The sequence below is a fragment of the Copadichromis virginalis genome, linkage group LG3 (assembly GCF_057382275.1).
Source record: "Copadichromis virginalis isolate Kocher_CV1m ecotype Utaka linkage group LG3, C_Virginalis_male_GT1.1, whole genome shotgun sequence".
NCBI lineage: Eukaryota > Metazoa > Chordata > Actinopteri > Cichliformes > Cichlidae > Copadichromis > Copadichromis virginalis.
Window position 1 is genome coordinate 4967761 of NC_140620.1, and position 13903 is coordinate 4981663.

Genomic DNA, 13903 nt, shown 5'->3' on the forward strand with positions numbered 1-13903 from the left:
AAACATCTCCAAGACTCTCTTTGAAAGAACTACAAACCTTTGTTCTCATGGTCCAATCATGAGTGAACTCCCCGATGAAGCCTTGTGTGCTAAAACATGTTAGAGTTTTAAAGGTTAAACATGAGTTTCCAAAACGTTTTGCTGGAGAACAATGAACTATTGGACTGAGTTTCAATCATTTACAGACGAGCAAAACCAGGACAGAGAAAAAAGGACAAAACTGACTCAGTAAAACAACAGAAAAGAAGATCCCATGTAGATCTGTATTATGTAGAAGTTCAGCCCAGCAACCAGTTCAGTTCAACACAAGTTTAAATGATTCTATCTGAACTCTGTGGAGCCTGATCTCAAGCTTTTTGAGTCTGACCAGAGGATCTTTCTGTGTCTTCAGATTCACTGTGATCCAGTGATGGGAGTGATTTCAGCCCTGAGTGATCGCGCTGATGTTTGCACAGAGCAGACAATGAGGTGAATGTTTGGGCACATTGGTAACAGTGAAACAGTTTATTAGTAACGTGGTATCGTTTGTGTGCAGAGTATGATATGAGATTCCTGAAGCTCTTGTCACACTGGTCACAGCTGTAGTTTCCTTCCATGTGTGTACGTAGGTGTGTATTTCGGTGCCCTCTCTGGCTGAAAGTTTTTCCACAGATGTCACAGCTGTATGCCTTAATTCCAGAGTGGGTAACTAGATGACTCTGTAAGTTGCTACTGCGAGTAAAAGCTCTGCCACACTGATCACAGCTGTACGCTTTAACTCCACTGTGGATGAGTTGGTGTTGTTTTAGGGAAACCTTGAAGGAAAAAGACTTTCCACACAAGTCACAGCTGAACGGTCTCTCTCCAGTGTGGATGACCTGATGCTGTTTTAGTGAAGCCTTCAGAGTAAACTCCATCCCACACTCGTCACAGCTGTATGCCTTAATTCCAGAGTGGGTAACTAGATGCCTCTGTAAGTGGCTACTGTGAGTAAAAGCTCTGCCACACTGATCACAGCTGTATGCCTTAATTCCAGAGTGGGTAACTAGATGACTCTGTAAGTGGCTACTGCGAGTAAAAGCTCTGCCACACTGATCACAGCTGTACGCTTTAACTCCACTGTGGACGAGTTGGTGTTGTTTTAGGGAACCCTTCAAGGAAAAAGACTTTCCACACAAGTCACAGCTGAACGGTCTCTCTCCAGTGTGGATGACCTGATGCCGTTTTAGTGAAGCCCTCACAGTAAAACCCTTCCCACACTCGTCACAGGTGTGTTTTTTCTCTCCCTTTCTTCTGTGAGGTTTGTCGGCCTCCTGAGAGCGCTGACTTCTGGCTCCATGTTGGTCCTGCAGTGACAGAGATACAAACAGAGGCAGTGAGTGAAATGCAGTCGTGGAACAAACTCAACCTTCAAACTCCATTAACACTAGTTTTAAACCTGAAGGTGGAGCGTGGCACCAAACACCTTAAAGGTCTCTTATCCCCACCTGCTGGTAGTTCTAACACATTACATCCAACCTGCTGTTAAAGATAATTCATGACTGTTCAAACACTATCATGGGAATCCCCCGGCAGCCTACATCTATTGCAGCATAACTAAGGGAGGATCCAGGGTCACCTGGTCCAGCCCTAACTATATGCTTTAGCAAAAAGGAAAGTTTTAAGCCTAATCTTAAAAGTAGAGATAGTTTCTGTCTCCCGAATCCAAACTGGAAGCTGGTTCCACAGAAGAGGGGCCTGAAAACTGAAGGCTCTCCCTCCCATTCTACTTTTAAATACTCTAGGAACAACAAGTAGGCCTGCAGAGCGAGAGCGGAGCGCTCTAATAGGGTGATATGGTACTATAAGGTCATTAAGATAAGATGGGGCCTGATTATTTAAGACCTTGTATGTGAGGAGCAGGATTTTGAATTCAATTCTGGATTTAACAGGAAGCCAATGAAGGGAAGCCAAAACAGGAGAAATATGCTCTCTCTTTCTAGTCCCTGTCAGGACTCTTGCTGCAGCATTTTGGATTAGCTGAAGGCTTTTCAGTGAGTTTTTTGGACATCCTGATAATAATGAATTACAGTAGTCCAGCCTGGAAGTAATAAATGCATTAACTAGTTTTTCAGCGTCACTCTGAGACAGGATATTTCTAATTTTAGAGATGTTGCGCAAATGGAAGAAAGCAGTCTTACATATTTGTTTAATATGTGCGTTGAAGGACATGTCCTGGTCAAAAATGACTCCAAGGTTCCTCACCGCATTACTGGAGGCCAAGGTAATGCCATCCAGAGTAAGAATCTGGTTAGATACCATATTTCTAAGATTTTCAGGGCCGAGTACAATAACCTCAGTTTTATCTGAATTAAGAAGCAGAAAGTTAGCGGCCATCCAGGTCTTTATGTCTTTAAGACATTCCTGCAGTTTAACTAATTGGTGTGTGTTATCTGGCTTCATGGACAGATAGAGCTGGGTGTCATCTGCATAGCAGTGAAAATGTATGCTATGTCTTCTAATGATACTGCCTAAGGGAAGCATGTATAATGTAAACAGAATTGGTCCTAGCACTGAACCCTGTGGAACTCCATAATTAACCTCAGTGTGTGAAGAGGACTCTCCATTTACATGCACGAATTGGAGTCTATTAGATAGATATGATACAAACCACTGCAGTGCAGTACCTGAAATAACTACAGCATGTTCTAATCGCTCTAATAGGATATTATGGTCAACAGTATCGAAAGCTGCACTGAGGTCTAGCAGGACAAGCACAGAGATGAGTCCACTGTCAGAGGCCATAAGAAGATCATTTGTAACCTTCACTAAGGCTGTTTCTGTGCTGTGCTGAGCTCTGAAACCTGACTGAAACTCTTCAAATAAACCATTCCTCTGCAGATGATCTGTTAGCTGTTTGACAACTACTCTTTCAAGGATTTTTGATATGAAAGGAAGGTTGGAGATTGGCCTATAATTAGCTAAGACTGCTGGGTCTAGAGATGGCTTTTTGAGTAAAGGTTTAACTACAGCCAGCTTGAAGGCCTGTGGTACATAGCCGATTATTAGAGATAGGTTGATCATATTTAAGATCGAAGAATTAATTAATGGCAGGACTTCTTTGAGCAGTTTTGTAGGAATGGGGTCTAAAAGACACGTTGATGGTTTGGAGGAAGTAATTATTGAAGTTAACTCAGAAAGATCAATTGGAGAAAAAGAGTCTAACTTAACATCAATGGTACTAAGAGTAACTGTAGATAATATTACATCTGTGGGATGATTATTGGTAATTTTTTCTCTAATGATAAAAATTTTATTTGTGAAGAAGTTCATGAAGTCATTACTAGTTAACGTTAAAGGGATGGTTGGCTCAAAAGAGCTCTGACTTTTTGTCAGCCTGGCTACAGTGCTGAAGAGAAACCTAGGGTTGTTCTTATTTTCTTCAATCAGTGATGAATAGTAAGATGTTCTGGCTTTGCGGAGGGCTTTCTTATAAAGCAGCAAACTATTTCTCCAGGCTAAATGATGATCCTCTAGATTTGTGACACGCCATTTCCTCTCCAGATTACGAGTCATCTGCTTTAGGGTACGTGTTTGAGAATTATACCACGGAGTCAGGTACTTCTGATTTGAGGCCTTAGTTTTCACAGGAGCTACAGTATCCAGAGTCGTACGTAGTGAGGAGGTGAAATTATTAACAAGATAATCGACCTCTGTTGGGGTAGCGTTCAGATAGCTGCTCTGCTCTGTGTTGGTACAGGGCATTGGAGATGATAACAGTGGGTGGATTATATTCTTAAACTTAGTTACAGTGCTTTCAGAAAGACATCTACTTTGATAAAGTCTACTCTCCACCGCTGTGTAATCAATTATTGTAAAAGTAAATGTTATCAGGAAATGATCAGACAGGAGAGGGTTTTCAGGAAACACTGTTAAATGTTCAGGTTCGATGCCATATGTTAAAACAAGATCTAGAGTGTGATTAAAGTGGTGGGTGGGTTCTTTTACATTTTGAGAGAAACCAATTGAGTCTAATAACAGATTAAATGCCATGTTGAGGCTGTCATTCTTCGCATCTACATGGATGTTAAAATCACCCACAATAATTATTTTATCTGAGCTCAGAACTAAATTAGATATACAGTCTGAGAAATCAGACAGAAACTCTGTGTAAGGCCCAGGTGGACGATAGATGATAACAAGTAAGACTGGTTTCTGAGTTTCACAGCTGGGGTGGACAATGTTAAGCATCAGGCTTTCAAATGAATTAAAAGTCTGTCTTGGTTAGGGATGGGTATCGAAACCCGGTTCTTGTTGAGAACCGGTTCCCACTGTTTCAATTCCTTGGAATCGTTTGCCATTTTTGCAAACGATTCCCTTATCGATTCCAGTCGCCCCGAATGACGTCACCACGTTGCAGAGCGTCATTTACCTGGCAGGAAACACGGCGCCAGCGGCTCAAATGCTCAAAAGCTTGGTTATACTTTACGAGAACGGATGACAACAGGGCAACTTGCAATACTTGCAAAGTAGATATTTCATTTAAGGGAGGAAACACTACGAATATGCAAAAGCATTTGCTCACAAAACACGTGATAACCTTAAATGAATGTCGTGTTTTTAATTCCGCTCCGGACTCGTGAATCTCAACCCAGCAGCAGCAGTAACGTTTGCACGTCCTCTCCCGTTAATGCGGCAGGTAAATAATCAACTAACAGTGCATATTATGTTAGCGCGATCTGCCTTATTACAAACCTGCCATTACTGTGCATTTAGGGGACCGTGATGAGACAGACAGAGTCTGGCTGGCTCAGATGCTGGCAGTTCTCACTGCAGTCTACCGGTAGCGTCTCCTTTCAGGCCAGGATAGACGAATGTCACCGAGCAGTGACTGAGTTTGTGGTCAAAGGCTTGCACCCGTTTGCCACAGCAGATGCCCCCGATTTCACTTTGGTAAGTGAATGTGTTTAATTGTAGGCAGGGACATTACTGGATATTCTTGTGTAATTGCTACAGAATAATTTATGTTACACTTTGTTATTGCTACAGGAGAATATTTATTTTATTATTTTACATTTACATTTTTTTCCTGGGGACCCTGTGACACCCCATTGAAGAGCCGCAGGCTGGATCTCTTAAGATCTCACTGTTGGGTTTGTAAGGCCATGTTACTCCTAAATTTCTATCTTGTTCAAAGAGAAGATAAAAAATAAAGTTCTAAGCTAATCGACCTCAGTGTTCTCCTTTTTTAAAAATAAGAATCGATAAGAGAATCGATAAAGAATCGAATCGTTAAACAGAATCGAAAATGGAATCGGAATTAGGGCTGGGCCATATTATACCGTTCACGGTAATACCGGTATAAAGTTAGGCAACGATAGGAAAATGAAATATCGCGATAGAATATGAGTAAAACGCGCATGCGCAGTGCCTTTGTTTTCATACGCACATGGCCGATTGTTGAGTGAAACAAATGAACCAGAATTGGTTTGTAAAAATGGTGCAACTTCAGTGATGTGGAACTGGTTTGGTGTTTGTCCGTCAGATACACAAAGCACATTTTTTGCAGAACATGCAAGCGGCCGTCGTTATTGTCGTATTTGTCGGACTAAGATGCTCTTAAATCTGGGAGTAATCTGGGTCCTAAACTCCGTATGCTATAGGTCAAACAAACACTGCAGCATCACCTAGACTTAAAAACTGTCTAAATTCTTTCATCTTTAATAAAACGATCAGCATTGCTGCTTTACCAGGTGTAACTATGAAGTTTAGCTTCCAGGCATCCATGAAAACAAAAGTTATTACATTTAACGGAGTTAGAAGTTAGCAGGAAGCTAGCGGAAGTTAGCTCACTAGTTTTGCTAGTTACCCAAGCATGATATAGCATGTTCTGACAGAGATTTCTGGAAAAATTCAAACGTACAGCTCTGCTATCACTTCCAACATAAATGAAGACAGGAAACTAAACAGCAGTGACGTTTGTAGGGTTACTGAAGGTGGGCTAACTGGTATATAACGATATGCTACGTGATCGCTAGCAACACAGCTATGTTAGCATAACATAAACAGTGAAGCTGGAGGACGAACACCAACACTTTTCCACTTAGAAAAGTTAACGTGCCTGATAGTTAGAGACAAATGCAATCGCATGGCAGGATGCTGTAAACGGACCAAACTTCAGTCAGGAGAACAACTGAGATAATCCATCCACAATACAAGGTTAGTCATTAATATACTGCAACAACATGGGAATAGAACAGCTGCCAGAGAATTCAACATTAATGAATCAATGGTACAGAAGTGGAGGAAGCAAGAAGAATGAGTTTAATAAAGTTTGATTTATCTGACTGCTTTGTTTCGCTTAATGTGCCTTATAATCACGTGCACCTTATGGTCCGAAAAATACGTACTGCACACTGCAGTTTAATGTTGCAAAGCACCTCTTTTTAACTTCAGTCGATATTATACATGGTTATGCTCAGGATATGTCAGCCCATTTCTACTGGAAATGCCTTTTGGTTAAACTTTCAGCAAGGAATTTGCATTTGCACTGTTACATTTTTATAAAGCTTTAATGTACATAAAAACCAGCTTCTTGTTTAAGTGAAAATAAATGGAAGGTTGTCTTTTTGCGCTAGTAATGTTGTGGAGTTGTATTTTGTCTCGCATCAATTATATCGTCAGTTATATCGTTATCGCAAATTTTCAAATATATATCGTGATAAATATTTTTGGCCATATCGCCCTGCTCTAATCGGAATCGTTAAAATCTTATCAATACCCATCCCTAGTTTTGGTCTTTCATTAATTAATAGGCTGGTGTGAAAAATTGCTGCCACACCGCCCCCTCAGCCTGTGCTTCGAGATTTCTGGTAGTTAGAATGACTCGGGGGTGTTGATTCATTTAAACTAACATAATCATCCTGCTGCAACCAGGTTTCTGTAAGGCAGAGTAAATCAATTTGTTGATCAATTATTAAGTCATGTACTAACAGAGACTTGGAGGAGAGAGACCTAATATTTAATAATCCACATTTCACTGTTTTACTCTTTGGTTCAGATGTGGATACTGTATTGTTCTTTCTTTGTAATTGTTTATGTTTAAGTTGTTTGTTGCTGGTTTTTAGTTTGTTTTTTGTCTTTTTGGAAGCTGACACAGTCTCTATGGAGATGGGGGGTTTTTTTTGGGGGGGGGGGGGGGGTAGCAGGAGGAGAGAAGCTGCAGAGAGGCGTGTAAGACTGCAACTCTGCTTCCTGGTCCCAACTCTGGATAGTCATATTTTGGGGGGGTTTAATAAATTTGTCCATATTTCTAGAAATGAGAGCTGCTCCATCCAAAGTGGGATGGATGCCGTCTCTCGTAACAAGACCAGGTTTCCTCCAGAAGGTTTGCCAATTATCTATGAAGCCCACATCGTTTCTGGGACACCACTCAGACAGCCAGCAATTTAAGGAGAACATGCGGCTAAACAAGTCACTCCTGGTCTGATTGGGGAGGGGACCAGAGAAAACTACAGAGTCCGACATTGTTTTGGCAAAGTTGCACACCGATTCAATATTGATTTTAGTGACCTCCGATTGGCGTAACCGGGTGTCATTACTGCCGACGTGAATTATGATTTTACTGAATTTACGTTTACCCTTAGCCAGCAGTTTTAAATTTCCTTCAATGTCGCCTGCTCTGGCCCCTGGAAGACAATTGACTATGGTTGCCGGTGTCTCTAGCTTCACATGTCTGAGAACAGAATCGCCAACGTATTGCTGTAACTGTTTATATGCTTTATATATTCTGAGCTAAGTTGATCTATAGTGTTACATCATATTCTATAAGGATGTTATGTGTTTGTAGACTTTCTGCCCAGTTTGACCCATTTAGCAGAAGTCAGCCTGTTTAAGGCTCTGATATCTATTCTGTATGACTTAAAGCAGTTATGACATGGTCTGATTTTCTCACCCAATAAAGGAATATTTCATATATCAGTCTACTCTTCATTCTATCAGACACAGTTATCACAGCTCCTACATTTGCTTTTTACACATATATGTAAGCACTGAGCCAAATTTAGTACCAACATATTAAATGAACAATATTTGTCTCTTATATATGATACATCTATATACACGCTGTCACAGATACTTGTCTGTGAGTGAAGTGATTAATATAATAACTATAATATTGGTCATATTATATTTACATTACCACAGTGAGATGACTTTAGTCTCATGAACAACATCAGCTAATTGTTATTTACAGCTAATCTTAAACGACTGTTCAGCACAGAAATGAAGCCCAACAATCATGTTTCACAGTCCTGTGGTCTCAGCCTCAGATACTCATCAAATCACACAGAGCTCATGTAGAAACAAATGAACTAAATATGTTCTCCTTCATTTCTGTCAAACAAAGCTGTATGAAACGTTTCCAGCTGTTAGTATCATGGTTGCTAGGCAACCTGGGCAGCGCGACGGAGGCTAGACGTCCCATTTCACGAGCCTACGAGCCTCGCACTTCGGCCTTAGCGGTCTTTGAGTACGCGGCCCTTGAGGACTTTAAAGCTGCAGAACCTGAATCGGGATACAGCCATGATGATCTCCAGCCTCGTGCTCGCCAACATTCTCACCTGAGTTAAGAAGACTGTTAGAGTTGTATTGTTGATTGTCATTTATGCTTAGAAACATTTACTCACATATGCTTAGAAGTATATAATCATTTGTAGATTTAAAGAATGTCTCATCCTAAGAGGTCTGTAACAACTCTGTGTAGCATGAAGAGAGGAGAGATCGTATCTTCCCTTGCTGATTTATGGTAGGATTAACGTAGCTATGTCTGTTCTAGTCTGAGTGCTTTTCTGTTCAGATGACCTGCTGGACTTCCTTACCGGGGGGGGGGGGGGGGGGGGGGGGGGGGTCTAGTCTACCCTCTTCCTGACCAAGGATGTTTGCTTGTGTGCTTTTATGACCCTTTGATCAGCAGTACCTCACACACACACACACATACACACACCCAGGCAAGGTACTCTTTGTGTGTATGTGGACGTCATATGTTAATGAACCTATGCATATTCATGTAACCTCAATAAAAGGACAGTGGTATGGGAGGACGGACGAGACCAACTGGAGTCAAGCGGTTGTCCAGTTCTCTCCCGTGCACGAGTAACATGAAGAAGCTTGCCTACAAGTGTCTTGCTTTTGCAGTGTAATTATATTGTCTTCAACGTTCCAGCGAATAGGTTTATACTCTAAAACCTATCAAAGACGATCACTGAAATGGTCTCAGCAGGTCCTTTGATGACAGCAATGAAATGCAGTGGTAAGGCTTTTTGGGGATTAAGTTCGTTTTCATGGCAAAGAAGGACGATGCAGTTCATCTGATCACTCCTCATAACATTCTGGAGTGCAGGCAAAATGCTATTATAAAAACTTAAGCAGCAACTTCTCCAGGTTCCAATATTTATGCAATTCTCAAACCTTTTGGCCACGACTGTATAACCTCTTCTGAAGTTTAGTGGATATTATACATGGTTATGCTCAGGATGTGTCGGCCAGTTTCCACTGGAAACGCCTTTTGGTTAAACTGTCAGCGAGGAATTTGCATTTGCACTGTTACATTTTTATATAACTTTAATGTACATAAACAACAGCTGCTTGTTTCAGTGAAAATACATTGATGGGTTTTTAATAAAGTTGTGGAGCTGTAAAGTATTTTGTCTGGTGTCAATTCTATCGTCAGCTACATCGTTATGGCAAATGTTCAAATGTATATGGTGATAAATATCTTTGGTCATATGGTCCTGCTCTGTCTGTCACCTTCTGTGTTGAGCTCATTGTTTCCTCTGTAGTGGCTGAGCTGAGTCCAAGTAGCTGAAAATGTTCCTCTGCTGCTCCGTCAGACTCTCCTCCTCCTGCTGATCAGCTGGGACACAAAACAGATCTTTGTTAGGCTCCACACTGCACTGAAGAGTCAAAGTGTCTCATATGTTCATCTGACAAGTAAAAGAACACATTTTTGTTTCCCGAGGTGGGCAACTTGTTGGAAACAAACACAAAAGGTTTGAACACTGATACCTGCCATTGCTGCCATTGAAAGATGCAACACCAGCAATGTGGATTGTCAAGACTCAAACCAATCATCAAGCAAAGACAACAGGGATCATTTGTTTCTGTTTATTTAGCATTCACAGCATTTGTAGTTGCCTTCTGTGCAGGGGAAGTCCACGCACACTGTGTGGTACCGCCATCCGCAGAAGGTGCATTCAACCTCTGTAAGAGAAACGAGATTGTCTGAGACTGAAATGATATTAACTAAAGAAGTGGTGATTTGTAAAACTTCACATTTTGATCCGGGACGTACTCTGCATGAAACCAAGCGCTCACTCTTCCTGCTCAACAAATGACAAGGGCGGAGCCTTATACCACGTGATACAGAAGCTGTGCCGTGTGATGCTAAAATTAGCAGGAAAAAACAACGGAGAGCACGTCAGGGATGACGAGAAAGTGACAGGAGAAAATCCGTCCCGGTCAACCACCCAAACATTAATAACGGGAACCTTATACAGCGCTTCCCTATACACGTCGAACTCCCGCAGGCACAAAGACATCACGGAGGCTATCACTTATCACCTGACCAAAGATATGGCTCCATCAACACTGTGCAAAACGAGGGATTTAGGAAAACGATCAACACCCTAGACAAACGCTACACAGTGCCGTCCCACAACTATTTTTCTATTGTTGCACTACCTGCTCTGTACACGCAGCGTCGAGCAACGGTGGAGACGGAATTTCAAGCAGGACAACATTTTGCTGCAACAACAAAACGTGAGACATTTGTTGTTTTATGTTTATTTATTGTTATGAGAGAATCATGATCTCAATTCTAAGCCAAAAAATCGTGATTCTCATTTTATGCAAAATCGTGCAGCCCTAACATTAACACAAAACTATTGTTTCACCAGAGAAACACACATGAAGAGAGAGAGAGAGACAATAACAGCTACCAAACAGTCGTCATAATTCGTCACACAATGAGAAAAGGACAAATCAACAAGTAACAATGACTAATTAATATTAAAATCTGTAACATAATGTATTGTTTGGAGTTTAGTCTGATTGGTTCAGGATGAGCTGCCATTATCCAATCACACGTCTGCTTACCTGCATCTTTTCTCTTTTTTCTAACCTGAGCACCTGATGGCTTTGAACTTTTGTTGTCCATCTTCCATTGGTTTGAATTTTGCGCTCCAGTACAAACACAAATCCCCCAACCCGAGGATCAGCGCAATTAACCTAACAGACCTACACCTTAGTTCACAGATTCACTTTGTCTAAGGTTGATTTCTGGGATTTCACACAACCCAGGATTCAGATCGTGAATCCATGATGGGCTTGGATTTACATCATTATAAATGAAATGTGCTCTACTTGGAAGCAGCCGGCCCCGCCCCTTTTGACGGGTTGTGTGAGACTTTAAATCATCAAACTGTAAATTATAAATTAAATTGTTATTGATCCTTTACCCTGAGTCCTAAAGTGTAGATTTATTTTCTTACTCTTCTTATATTTATTGTTTGTTTACTTGCACCGCTGTAACTGCAGCCTCGTCGTCTCGTCTCTCTATATGCTGGACTGTCTGTAGCGGAGATGACAATAAAGTTTACTTTGACTTCAGCAGCGCGCAGGCGCACCGAGGGCTCTCGCGCTCACTTTATAGAATTTAGAAAAAACATCGGTGCAGATTATAAGTCTGTATCATAATATCTGTTTGTTGTGTTGTTTTTATTTTCTTTTGCGAGTTGGTTATTAGATGCCGCTCCAGCCAGCCAGAGACTCCCCGCCGCCCCGCCCTCTCCTCCCTGTGCCGCCAGCAGCAGGCGCACCTCGCAAACGGAGGGCGCCCTTACTCCCAGCAAATGGCTGATAGAAAACCGATCGGTGCCTACGAATTTCCCAATATGCGCTGGCATGACGTCGGGGAAGCATGGGTACGACCGATTATTTTCTTTTTTTCTTGCCAATGCCCGTGATGCCCCCCCACCACGATGCATTCTATTGGTTTGCACACTTACACACACCCAGCTGTGGTTTCCTGTTTTGCTGGACTCTGGAGAGCCCCGCCTTTAACGCTCTTCTCTCACAGAGAGCAACAGAAAACTTGGGAAAACTCCAGATTGACTGAACTCAGTTCAAAGTTACCTTGACACCTTTAGATGTGAGACGTAGTGATGGTCCGCTTGAAGCTGACGCTCCGGTGCGTGTGTCAGAAAGATCAACGCGCTGCTTCAGAAGCACCGTGTCGAGGCTTGATTCGTTTGGCCAGAGTCACGTGATCAGTGACGTCTGAAGCTTCGTTTAGAACGTACCTCTTTTTAAATCGAACTTTATTGAAACACAATGAGTATACAACATACAAACAGATGAAGTTTACAAAAGAACAGAACATGAACATACAGAACCAGGAGTAAAAAAATTATGATATGAGTAGGCGAAAAAAATCAACATATTGTAACGTGCAGTGGAGATGAAGCCAGCCGCGGAGGTGTGCAGGTGGATAGCGAATGAGCAACAGCTTCTGACTTTCCAAAAAGTACTCATTTATTTACAATATCAAAAATAAAAGTGCTACCTCTACCACACATTACTAAAGAGCACACTAGTCCGCGTACACACGGGAGCATCCATTACAGGAGGAGTGCAAAGAAGAACAAAAAGGGGGTGACACCAGTCGTGAGACAGGAGGCGCCGCCATGTGGTGATACACTGCATTACAATAGCAACTGTTACAATATAAATATTGTTCTGAGAGGCTTTTTGTTGGTTGAGTCTGAAATTGATTGTATGTACAATTCATATCCTTATAAAAAGGCAGAAATATGGTGTTTTATTAATAAACTTACATTTATGGATATAAAATAGCTAAAAGTATTAACATGCCTCAGAGAAATCACTAATAACACTAAGGGCTGGACGGATTTGATTTGCATTCTTCAAGAAGAGTGTGGTGTCATCAGCTAGCTGGCTGATGATGAGCTCCTTATCAGCTGTGCTGATTCCTTGTATAACAGGTCAAATCTCGGGGTGGAGTCTTAATCATTTTAATTGAGCTATTGCCATTTGTGTACAAGGTTTTGATAGCTTTACAGAAAAATGCCAAATTTTTCCAAAGAGTGGAAAATAAATTGATGTTCAATTGTATCAAAAGCCTTTAAAAAATCCAGGAGGAGAATGAAGCTATAGTCAGATACCAAATCAGAGTAATCAAGTAGATCTAAAACCAGTCTCATGTTCTTAGAAAGGTGTCTGTTTCTCATAAAGCCTGATTGTGTCTCATCGATAATTGTGTCCAAGAACTCTTTCATTCTGTTAGCAAGTACTAAAGCCATAATCTCATAGTCATCATTGAGCAGACAGATGGGTCTCCAATTATCAATAAGAAGTAAGTCTTTGTTTGGCTTTGGAATAAGTGTTATGAGACCCTGAGTAAGAGTAGGAGGGAGGATGTTATTCTCTACACTTCCTATGAAAAGCTGCAGTAAGAACGGAGCCAGGAGATTAGAAAATGATTCATAAAACTCTGCAGTTAAACCATCTGTGCCGGGAGATTTGTTGGCCTTAAGTGCAGAAATAGGATTACAAACGTCCTCCACAGTCAGAGGGCTGTCACAGTGACTTCTATCTTCCACAACAATAGTTTTTAGGTTTTTAATATTATTGAGAAACAGCATTGAGACATATATATATATATTCTACTTTTCTAAATGATTGACTATTTCAATGGAGAACCTAAATGACACGGACCCGTGTTTGTTATTACATATCTCTATTTTGAATGTGACAAGTCTATCATTGCCTGTTATTCATAGGTATTAACAGAGTTTTTGGCCTTTTTTTCCATCTATAAAAGCTAATTGACTCTTTACAGTGGCCTGCTATGGTTAATAATAACATG

General features: G+C 41.2%; 1 long non-coding RNA gene across 1 annotated transcript; it reads right to left on the bottom strand.

Moving 5' to 3' along the window:
* Positions 1 to 1211: 1211 nt before the first annotated feature.
* On the bottom strand, positions 1212 to 10782 carry LOC146712394 (uncharacterized). The gene is made up of 3 exons (XR_014916936.1): positions 10310 to 10782; positions 9766 to 10218; positions 1212 to 1325 (listed from the first exon to the last, which is right to left on the bottom strand). It is a non-coding gene; the product is annotated as an uncharacterized LOC146712394 (long non-coding RNA).
* Positions 10783 to 13903: the final 3121 nt, after the last annotated feature.